The following is a 10,654-nucleotide window of genomic DNA, read 5'->3' as shown; positions in this document are numbered from 1 at the left end:
GGTTTTAGCTACCTTCTGGATACTGGGTTCGCCATAGATTTGGGCGAGCTCATGGTTCATTCTTCGCCGCCACACACCGCCAAAGATAATCCTAACTTAGGACTCCTAAGCACCCGTCTCTCGAATACTCCGAGTGCTTTCAAGTCCCCCTCGGGCATTGTCCATGTTTCATGTCCGTAGAGGACTACCGGTCTTATCAGCGCCTCATGACACATTTGGTGCGGTGGTGAATCATTTTTGACCGCAGTTTCTTCTGGAGCCCGTAGTAGGCCCGACTTCCACAGATGATGCGCCTTCGTATTTCACGACTAACATTGTTATTAGCCGTTAGCAAGGATCCAAGGTAGAAGAATTCCTCGACCACCTCGAAGGTATCCCCGTCTATCATAACACTGCTTCCCATGCGGGCCCTGTCGCGCTCGGTTCCGCCCACAAGCATGTAACTTTGTCTTCGATGCATTCACCGCCAGTCCAACTTTTGTTGCTTCACGTTTCAGGAGGGTGTACAGTTCTGCCACCTTTGCAAATGTTCGGGTGTTTTTTTTTGGTTTTTGAAAAGATGTTTCTGAAAGAAATCCTGGAGGAAGTTCTGAAGGAATTCCTGAATACCTGAAGGATTTTTTGATTGAATGGCTGAAGCAATTTCTGGATGAATCTGCGAAGGAATTTCTAGAGGAAGTTCCTAAGGAATTTCTTAAGTAATTTACGAGAAAAAAATTTGTGAGGCCAGCAATAATTTATTTTGAAAAACAGTTTTCGCAATATTTACTTGTTTGAATATCTCTTATATCTCTTATGTTGTTCATAACTACATATTTGTTTTATAGGCGAATTATTGGGCCTGTGCCAACCTCCTGTCTCGTCAGAGGACCGTCGTGTCAGGTCTGTTCAGTGTCCCACCTAACACCAGGATTTGGGCTTGTGCGCTTTGAGCAGCACACGGTCGTTTTGGCGGAGCCTGCTTGCGGATACATGCAGCTTTTTATAAAAGTTCAACAGAGCCCAATGTCAAACCCATGCTAGGCAGGCACCACAACTCGCAGTTGGGAACGTCTAGTCTAGCCCTTGGACATAGTCCCTGTTGCCCCAATACTATCATGTCAGAAAAGCCAACATATGGATTTAACTTCGTGAAGTAAAAGATAATTTATTTACAAGATAAATATTGCTTCGGTTCCCTTTGTTTGGTCTCCGAAACATGTTGAGTACAGAACAGTTCTGTACTCAACATGTTACTTACAGTTACAGTTACTGTCAAATCGTATGGATTTTTCCTTCATTGACATTAAGTGCCAGCAAAAGCTGTTCCGGACAGCGACGACAATCTTTATCGTGTAACTAAAATATCCTTTCGTGAAGTAGATTGTGCATCAAAGGCCGTTACCTCTAGTGTCTCAACTTTATTAGATAATGAGAATATCTCAGTTCAATTCCATCCAGAGATATGTACGCCTGTTTATTTGACTATTCTATTAAATATCACGCAGTGTTGTATGTCACCATAGGCGTAACTAGAGTCTCGGTCTAGGGGGGGCCATGGCACCAGCTGGTGGGATGTAATTTTCAAAGGCGATTTAAAGCACTCTGCGCATGGATTGCAATTGAAATTGTTTGACTAAGTTTATCGCTCATTCGTCCTAGAACTAACATAAAAAAAATCGCGAATAATACAATTGATTTCCAATGATGCTGTGATTGCTTTAAAACGCTGTGTCTGTGTCAACTTGTCTTCTCCATGTTACTAAATGTGGATAAGTGTGTAATCTAAGATTCAAGAATCTTCTTCGAATTATCTATAAATGAAATTCGATATGAGTATATTTCTGAAAGTTTTCAATCATTTCCATGATAACTTAAGGTAGCCTCACACCTCGGGAATCTGATCAACGGATTTTTTCCCCATGTATTTTTGCATATGCGATGTTTTCGGAATTTGGACACGGAAAATCAAAATCCCGGCCCCCTTTAAAATACACGGGGACCAAATTCCGGCGGAAAATTTTCACGAGGCAGCCTTTAATGCATAAAGATCTCGATTTTATTGAAACTTGAAATTTTTGAAACTCTTTAGATGTGGAATAAATTCCGATAAATTCAACGAAATTTTCTCATAATCAATATAAGTATTCATGCAATTCCAAAATGTATGCTATGTGCTGAAATAGTTAAGTACCGATGAACACAAATTTGGAATCCTAAAGTGTTTTTATGAGTCATAAATTCCATGAGTCATAAAATTATGAGTCATAAATCAAATTCCAGAATAACATAGGGTTTTTGTAGTTACTGACGTTAGGAAGAGGCTTTTTTATGGTTTTCTAAATAGGTGAGAGATTTCTCTGCAAAAATCAAAGAGACTTGAGAAGCAACCAAATCGATCTGAATTGTGCTGCAAAAGAAATGTTTTCTGATACGAACTGGTTCCTAAATCTTTTTTTTTATCCTAAAATACAAATTCTAACTAAAGCAGGCACAAAAGAGTTTTCATTGACCGGATTTGTGTACATGTGCTCATTTTGATGTAGTTGCTTCAGTCGTTTTTGAAGCGGATGGTAGTTTAATAGAACAGAAATATTTATATCTTAATACAATTATGTTTTTATGTTTCTGCGAACAGGATACTAGTCAAACAAATGCAGAACAAATTTATTATTTTAAGCTAGTAACTGAATTAAAAACGGCATTGATTTTAGCTTAAAAATCTAGAAAATGTTCCCGGGGGTCCAACTCAATGCTTTGCTGAACAAATGGTCATAGATGTGATAACGCAACAAAAAATATGTTTATAGAATTCATAATCAAAATTAAGAAATATGTAGGAAATATGTAAATGAAATAAAACTGACTAAGTTGGAATTACTTTTCAAAATTTTCTGGGGGCACAAATGAGTCTGGAGGGGCCAGGCCCCACCCCTCATTATTTACGCCTATGTATGTCACAGTAGTATGAAGGCCGCTTTACCTTAATCTCTTCAGCGAACAACATATGTCAATCGCTTGTCCGAACAAAATGACTATTCTTAAAATTCCCAGGCCGATTTCGCGAGCAATCACGCAACGTTTAGGATCGCGCCTAAACCTTAACAATACTGAGAAAATGGATTCAACCACGTGTACGCGTTAATAATGGAACATGCACAGCTTCTAGCTAAAAATCGGTTTCAATCAATTATCAGTTCCACCGGATCGATGGCTGCTGTGCGTGCTCACGAAACATGTCACGATTACTCGCTATGTTATGCACATTTTTGCAGGGGCTCTAGTCTATAGGCGATTGCGATTGCAAAAGTTTCGCAGCGATGACTGAGGGCCGTAGTATAATATCAAACTATGGATATTCGTTGAAATCTAGGTCTTTCAGCTTGGCTTTCAGCGCCGCTTGTATCAGTTCGATTGGCATAGAAATTACTCCAGGGGTAGGTATCAATCATCGGTAATTAATATTAAACGAAACTTTGCATGTTTCAAGTGAATCATTGTTCGATCATAATAATATTCCTGTGACTGGCGAACACCTATACGACTTTCAAATACAAAAGCTTGTCGAACATGAATGCTGATGAATTCTCAGTGCATTTATTTGTTTCCATATATAGGTACCTATATAGAACAGATAACTACCTGATTCGACGACTCCAGGATACGGAAAGCAACTTTGTTTTTACACGTAATGTAGATGGTAGAAGATGACGCATAAGTAGATACTAATATGAATAATTAGGCTGCGTTTCTCATGCAAAAGCTTACGTCACATGAGAATATTCATAAGAAACCGGATATTATTAGGCTTGATGAGCAAATGCAGTTATCTGGAGTATAATACTCCGATTGTTATATTGATAATTTCTATAAAGGTTGACACTCGATAAGGCTGATAGATTTTAAAAACGGTGCATCTAGGATCAACTGTTTAGTTTGAAATAAAGTTCCTTCGTTTTTTTAATCAATTTATTTATTTGAGCACAGTCTCCAATTTGTAAATTGCGCAGACTCTTTGTTTATTTTAACCCTATTTTTAAAACTTATTTGTTAACATTGAAGTTGAAAAACTTCATGAAATCGTCGGCTGCATTTATTTAAATGGGTTATTTTGGCCGTAATAGGTACGGTGGCCACGGATCCATAGCTGATGATTTCTGAATTGACGATGCGGTGTATGAAATCCATGAAATCGAACATTCTTCGGGATGTTACAATAGTCGATGTTGCACGTTATGATGTCAAAAATGAACATGCTTTGAAGCATCATTCGACGGTCTGCCAATGGTTGCGTTGAAAGTTAATCAAAGCACGTTAATCGATGCAAAGCGTAATTGATGGAGCGCTTATTTAAGGTTCCCCCAAACACACGCAACGCGACAGTCGCGACGCGATTCTATCGCTTGGCGACAGCGATTCTGTCGCCGTTGGTATGGAAACGTAAATAGAACATTGCCTGCAGCAACCCAACGATAGAATCGCGTCGACTAGTTGTCGCCGTCGCGGCGATGAAATCGCTTAGGTCTGGGGAAGCCTTTATTCTCTCTGTATGGTCAATGTGAACGGAGTGAATGGATTTGTACTCCATAGTCCATACTCATCGGGTAATAAGCTACGAACCAAAGAACAATACACTGGCATGAACATCGTTGAGCTGTGCTTAGCGACGGTAATTGAGAAGACATGCTCAGTCAAATGATGCTTACTGTCGAGAACGTTTCCAAGTTCTTTGATCGATGTAACCCTCTGAAGCGCTGTGTGACATTGCTCGTAGGAAACAGAAGATCGACAGAAATCAAGAAGGGGAGTGGTCTTGTGGGAGTCTTAAACAAAAATTACATAAGCATGAGGATTACTACTCCTGGCCACGCCCATCTTCATCGTAACTAGGGAGAGGAAGGAAGTGTTGACGACCTAGCTACGGTTCTCCAATTTGTGCAACACTTTATTCGCTATTAGGTTTTAAGTCATCGAACGCTTTTCCATGAATCCATGTTGATGATTGGAGGGGATGAACTGTACTGCTGGGTATAAAGAAGACTCTCAAATACTTTACCGATGCAGTTCAGGATTGATAAAGGTCGGTTGTTCTCATCGCTATGTATGTTTCCGGATTTGAAAACCGGAACAACTGAAGCAGTTTTACATGCAGGAAGCGGGAAGACACACTCGCTTATAGATCTATTGAAAATAGAAGCAATGTAAGTGCTGAAGCACATTGTTTGATGCAGGTGGGCGGTAAGCGATCGGGTCCCGAGTCTTTTGATTTGCCGGCCAAGCTAAGAGCTCCGTAGTTCAGCATTTCAGAAAATGACCTGAAAAAGCCGCACGGGTTACGATGGAAAACTTTCATAGTAGTTATGTGTAAATGGAGGAGGATTGTTATCATGTGCTGAACGAAAGAGACTGGCAAACAAATTTGCTATCGCGGTAGATGATCGGAAAGAAAGCGTGCGATAGATGCGACGTCAACAGGGATATTGTTTGACCCCTTCCGTTTTGCCTTTCTCGTATACAAAGTATACGTAAAGGCAGCGCCGTAGCGTGTGGTTGGCCAGGTTGGCCCCCGCCAAGGGTGCCAGCCTTCAGGGGGGCGCCAAAATCAATGTTTACTCTATAACAAATAAAACAGCTTCATTACTTATAGGTCTTGTAATTATCAAATCGAGTATGGGTTGGTCCAAAGATCCATGGGTGGGTATATAGCAGAGATGTGAAATCTAGTAATCTATAGAGCAAACAAAGAATATTTTTTCATTATTTCACATCCACATGTTATATGTGTTGGTTTTAGTTTTGACTTCTATTCAGGTGATTTATTATTTTAGAGCGTCTTAGGGGAAATGCTACAAGGTTAAAAGACTATTATTATTCTATTTACTTCCACTATTAACTTTTTTATGTATCAACAAGCAGATACGTATTTCGTTTCCTACTTGGAAACTTCTTCAGTGTTTGTTATCGAGATCATCAATTAACCAAAGACAACATATCACTTCTCAGACAAATACAAAATCCTTGGAAACTTGACGTAGCGGAAAGCTTAGAAATTTACAAACAAAAACAAATAAACTTACTTAACAAAGATCAAGGAAACGGATATACCTGGCTGTTTAGATTACTACCCACGGGACGACGACGAATCGGTCCAAGCGACATGCCCTAATTTTTACCTACAGTTCTACCTACACACCATATTTAAAGATAATAAGCAATGTTTTTCTTCAGTCGATAACAAACACTGAAGAAGTTTCCAAGTAGGAAACGAAATACGTATCTGCTTGTTGATACATAAAAAAGTTAATAGTGGAAGTAAATGGAAGAATAATACTATTCAGGATTCTCAGGGACTTCTGAAACGGGGTTGAAAAGGCAATTGAGTAAGAAGAAATCTGATAGTATCTTATAAAGTTGAACATTATAATGTTTGATACCCACATTGCGATTGGCAAAGTTTTTGGGCACTATTAGGGCCATCGAGAGTCCTCCGGAACCGTAATGTTTCAGCAGTAAGGAATGATTAGTGAAGAAATGATTCAGTTTTTCCATGCAAGTTCCTTCTAAGAAATACATTTATAAACAAGCGATTAGCCAAATTTCAAAGGGTCCTTTTGCTCCTAGATTTGAAGTGGTAGTGATTTGGTTTTGCGATTTGATATCAATTTGCTTGTTTAATTTAGAAAAACTCCATGTAGTCTTAATGACATTGAGTTATATCGGCGGCTGTATCGAGGAATATCGATAACTCCTAAATATTTGCTTTGTTAGAATTGTTGCTAGGAGAATTTTCTTCTTTTTTAATATTAATCAAAGCGAGAGTTGGATATTTTCCTACGTCCTCCTGCTTCCGATGGCGATGTTGATTTCATTCACCATCTAACCCACTTGATCGAAGAGGTGTAATAGCGATTCCAACCAACTCCGAACACCGATAAACCTACCTTATTTCATTGACCCAACTAGGTCCAGTGGCATCTAAAAACCATCCAAGGGCTTACTCCAGATGGCGATTCCGGCCATTACCCAACCCACTATAGCGTAACTTTTCTTCATAATTCAACTAGTTCTGATAGCGATTCTGGCAATCTCATTTCCGAACTCAAATTACAGATGCTTGCAAAAACCGTAACGGAAGTATTCATTTAGTGCATCACGCAAAAATGATTGATTTGTAACTTCCTCCCCTCGACCCTTACGTCGCGATATCTGTCTAAATATCTAAATGTTTATCTTTTTAATGGGATGCTTCCGACTGTAATGCTCTATTTTGTATGACTATTATCGTCTCCTTCAGTCTTATAAAGCAGCTGAAACGTTGTTACGTCTATTTTCCGACGTGTCGGTGTATATTTCATTACCTTCTTCAGGGATTTAAAGGCTGTACAACAAAACGTAGCCTTATTATGAGATTTTAATCCGACTCTTTAAGTTTCCTTATATTATTTGCGTAAAAAAGTACAACAAAATTTCAAATAATTTAAGGGTATTTTATTCAATCCTTCTTTGTGGATTTCAGGTATCTGCTTCCAATACATCTCTGAACATTGAATGCTATTTGAAGTATGTTTAAACCATTTAACATTTTTTATTTATTGATATTCAAATTGTTCTCCAAATGTAAAATTTACGTATTTGATTTCTCTTAGTAGAAGAGGGGCGCCCAATAAACAATTCGCCAAGGGCGCTGCAAGTCCACGCTACGACTCTGCGTAAAGGCCATATGTTCGCTCCAAAAACGAACTTTTTATAGGATTATATTTATTATTTATTCGACGCGGAATCCTGTCCCATTGTTTCGTATTGAAAATTGGCCGAATCGGACTATAGGATTCGGAGTTATGGCCAAAATATATTTTTAACTAAAAAAATCTCACTTATTTTTAGGCACGCAACGCAACAAGTTGCATTCGACGCAGAATCTTGTCCCATTGTTTCCTATTGAAAATTGGCCATATCGGACTATGGGCTCAAAAGTTATGGTCAAAATACATACTAACACGCGAGAAAGGCTCCATCACCGCTAGGCAAGGATGTTATCGATCATTAAGTAATCTGCCTTCGATCATTTAGTAGTTTGTCAATAGCTCATATCAGAGGCCTGTTTCAAAATGTATTGTATGGTGGACTTGTGTGTTCGAATTCCACTATTAAAGGAGTGCTAGTGCGGTGCTAGTTGCTATACTTATACTAAATGATAATAAAACATGCAATCATTTAGTTTGAGTTACTGCTACTAGCGCTATTGAGTGAACTTTATTAGTGAAATTCAGAGTTGTAGATAAACCTTTGCACTAGAAGTACACCATACAACACATTTTGAAATTTAGCCTCTGGAATGAGTTATTGACAAACTACTAAATGATCGAAGGCAGATTACTAAATGAACGATAACATCCTTGCCGCTAGGTGGATTAATCTGTGTTTTTTTTTAATATAGGCCCAGATTTCAGAATGATGAAGGGTCATTTTTTTTTAAATAAGCTTGAAGACTTTTCCTATACACACTTACACACACACACACACACACACACACACACACACACACACACACACACACACATTCTCAGCATTTCATAATTCTATGTCTGCGGTGGACACTAAGCATTCGTATTTTTACAATTTCGATTAACAAAATTGAACTGAAATGTTATTTCCTTCAAAAACGCTGTTGAAAACGTATTGGAATCTATTATCACCTGCTAAAGTTTTTGATTTACTATTACTACTAGATTTTTTTGATTTATCGATTTTGATTAAACTTTTTGAAAAAATCTATACCTAAATTTTGCATGTTTTGTTTGAAGAAAGAATTGAAAATGGTTTTCAAAACAGACATGAATGAAAAATGAATCTGGAAAGTTATGAATTATAATGAATCTATATACTATAATCGAATAACATCGCAAAATGAGTTAGAGAATAATAACACATCCATTACTTAAATCCTAAAGCTAGTATGGGCGATCTAGTCTATTGTCGGTCTGTGTCCTAGTAGGGGGACGTAGGGACGGGTTCAGCCTTTCCAACTAACATTTAATGTCAATGTCAATGTTATTTCAACTCGTCTATACGGCTTCTAGCTGAATATGTGTGCTATATATATGATCAAGAACTTCTATTCAATTATTTCACCAGCAAGTCTGGCGAATCTATTCAGCTGTTTTTAATGTGCCTGTACAACTACTTTACAGCATGTTACACATTTTTTTATCAATCTTTACTGAACCATTCAGTAATATAATTCGCTTCAATGGCGCTTATTCAGATTTTTTGAAACTGTTAAATAAGTTTTATACAGAATAAATGAGCTCTTAACCGATAAGCTGGGTTGCTAATTCAGACAGAGCTGTTTTATGACTATCCGGGAAGTCGAAGCTCCGATGCGACATCTGAAAAAAGTTTAGAGTATGAGTGACGATGATGGAAATTCAACACGGAATATATGGGAAATAAAATTAAAAATGCATTTTTAAAATTCAAAACAATAGTCAATTAAAACTATTTGGTATACTGGATTTGACTTTTAATAAGCTCTACAAAAAACCAAACAACTTGAAAATAAAAAAAAAACTCATGTAAAGGTACTTATTTAGAAGATATTAAATTTCTACTACTAAAAGTTAATTAGCTTTCAATTAAAAAGTATTACATTTTTTTTTGAAGTATTTTAAATTTAATTTCCTATACTTCACTATGCTAAATATCAGTGATGTCACTCATGTTTGCATGTATGCACGGCAGCTTCGACTTCGCGAATATGAAAGCTGCATAAACGATAAAAGATGAAATATATTCGACACAAAGTGACTAGCTGATAGATATTTGAGTAATAGTCGAGTTTAAGGCTGATGGATTATTTTCGGAGGCTTTTCTTTTATTCAGCACTAGCAGACCTGACGAACTTCGTTTCGCCTTTGATTTATTCTCTGCTTAATTCTCGAGTTATGCAGAAATTTCTGTTTCGTTTGTATGGAAGCCCCCTTTTCAAAGGAGGGAGGGGTCTCGGACCATATTAAGAACCTTCCCCGGCTTCCTAAAATCAACTTGTCAAGGCCAAAACATTTTCGATCACGAATTCTGGGTTAGAAAACACTTTGCAATGTTTTGGTAGTTTCATATGATTGCTTTTTTTAGTTTTCATGCAAAGTGAAAGCATATTTATTTTTCTGTGTATTTATTTGACACAAGTTTAAAAGGCATTGCAAATGGATTAATCGGATCCATTCCAATTCCAATCATTATTACCCAGCAATTTTGGTGCTTTATGGCTGGCTATTCATCACCTCAGGTTAGCACAAAAGATTTCATTATTACTAGAAACCAGAATTGGATACATAAATAAAGAGCGTATTTTTTCCACAAACTACTGTTAAACTTATTTATTTCCCCCAGGTAGTAAATTGATAACTCTTCGCACAGCTCCTTATTCCCCGTCGATGCCCGTTTTAGCATTATGGCTCAGTATTAATTCCAGAATTTGGTTCTACCTCTGAGGTAATAATATATCATACAATTATTGTCCGTCGGCGACACGATAGTATCTTATTATAAATCTATATAAACGTATTGCACAAGAATTATTATTTGAATAATTGCCGACATTAATTTGTACATATAACTCCCCGATGCACCAATGTCCGCTGAACATTTATTTATAACAAACAGAGCCTAAACC

This window comes from Armigeres subalbatus, chromosome 2 (assembly GCF_024139115.2).
Source record: "Armigeres subalbatus isolate Guangzhou_Male chromosome 2, GZ_Asu_2, whole genome shotgun sequence".
NCBI lineage: Eukaryota > Metazoa > Arthropoda > Insecta > Diptera > Culicidae > Armigeres > Armigeres subalbatus.
This window is presented reverse-complemented; position numbering follows the sequence as displayed.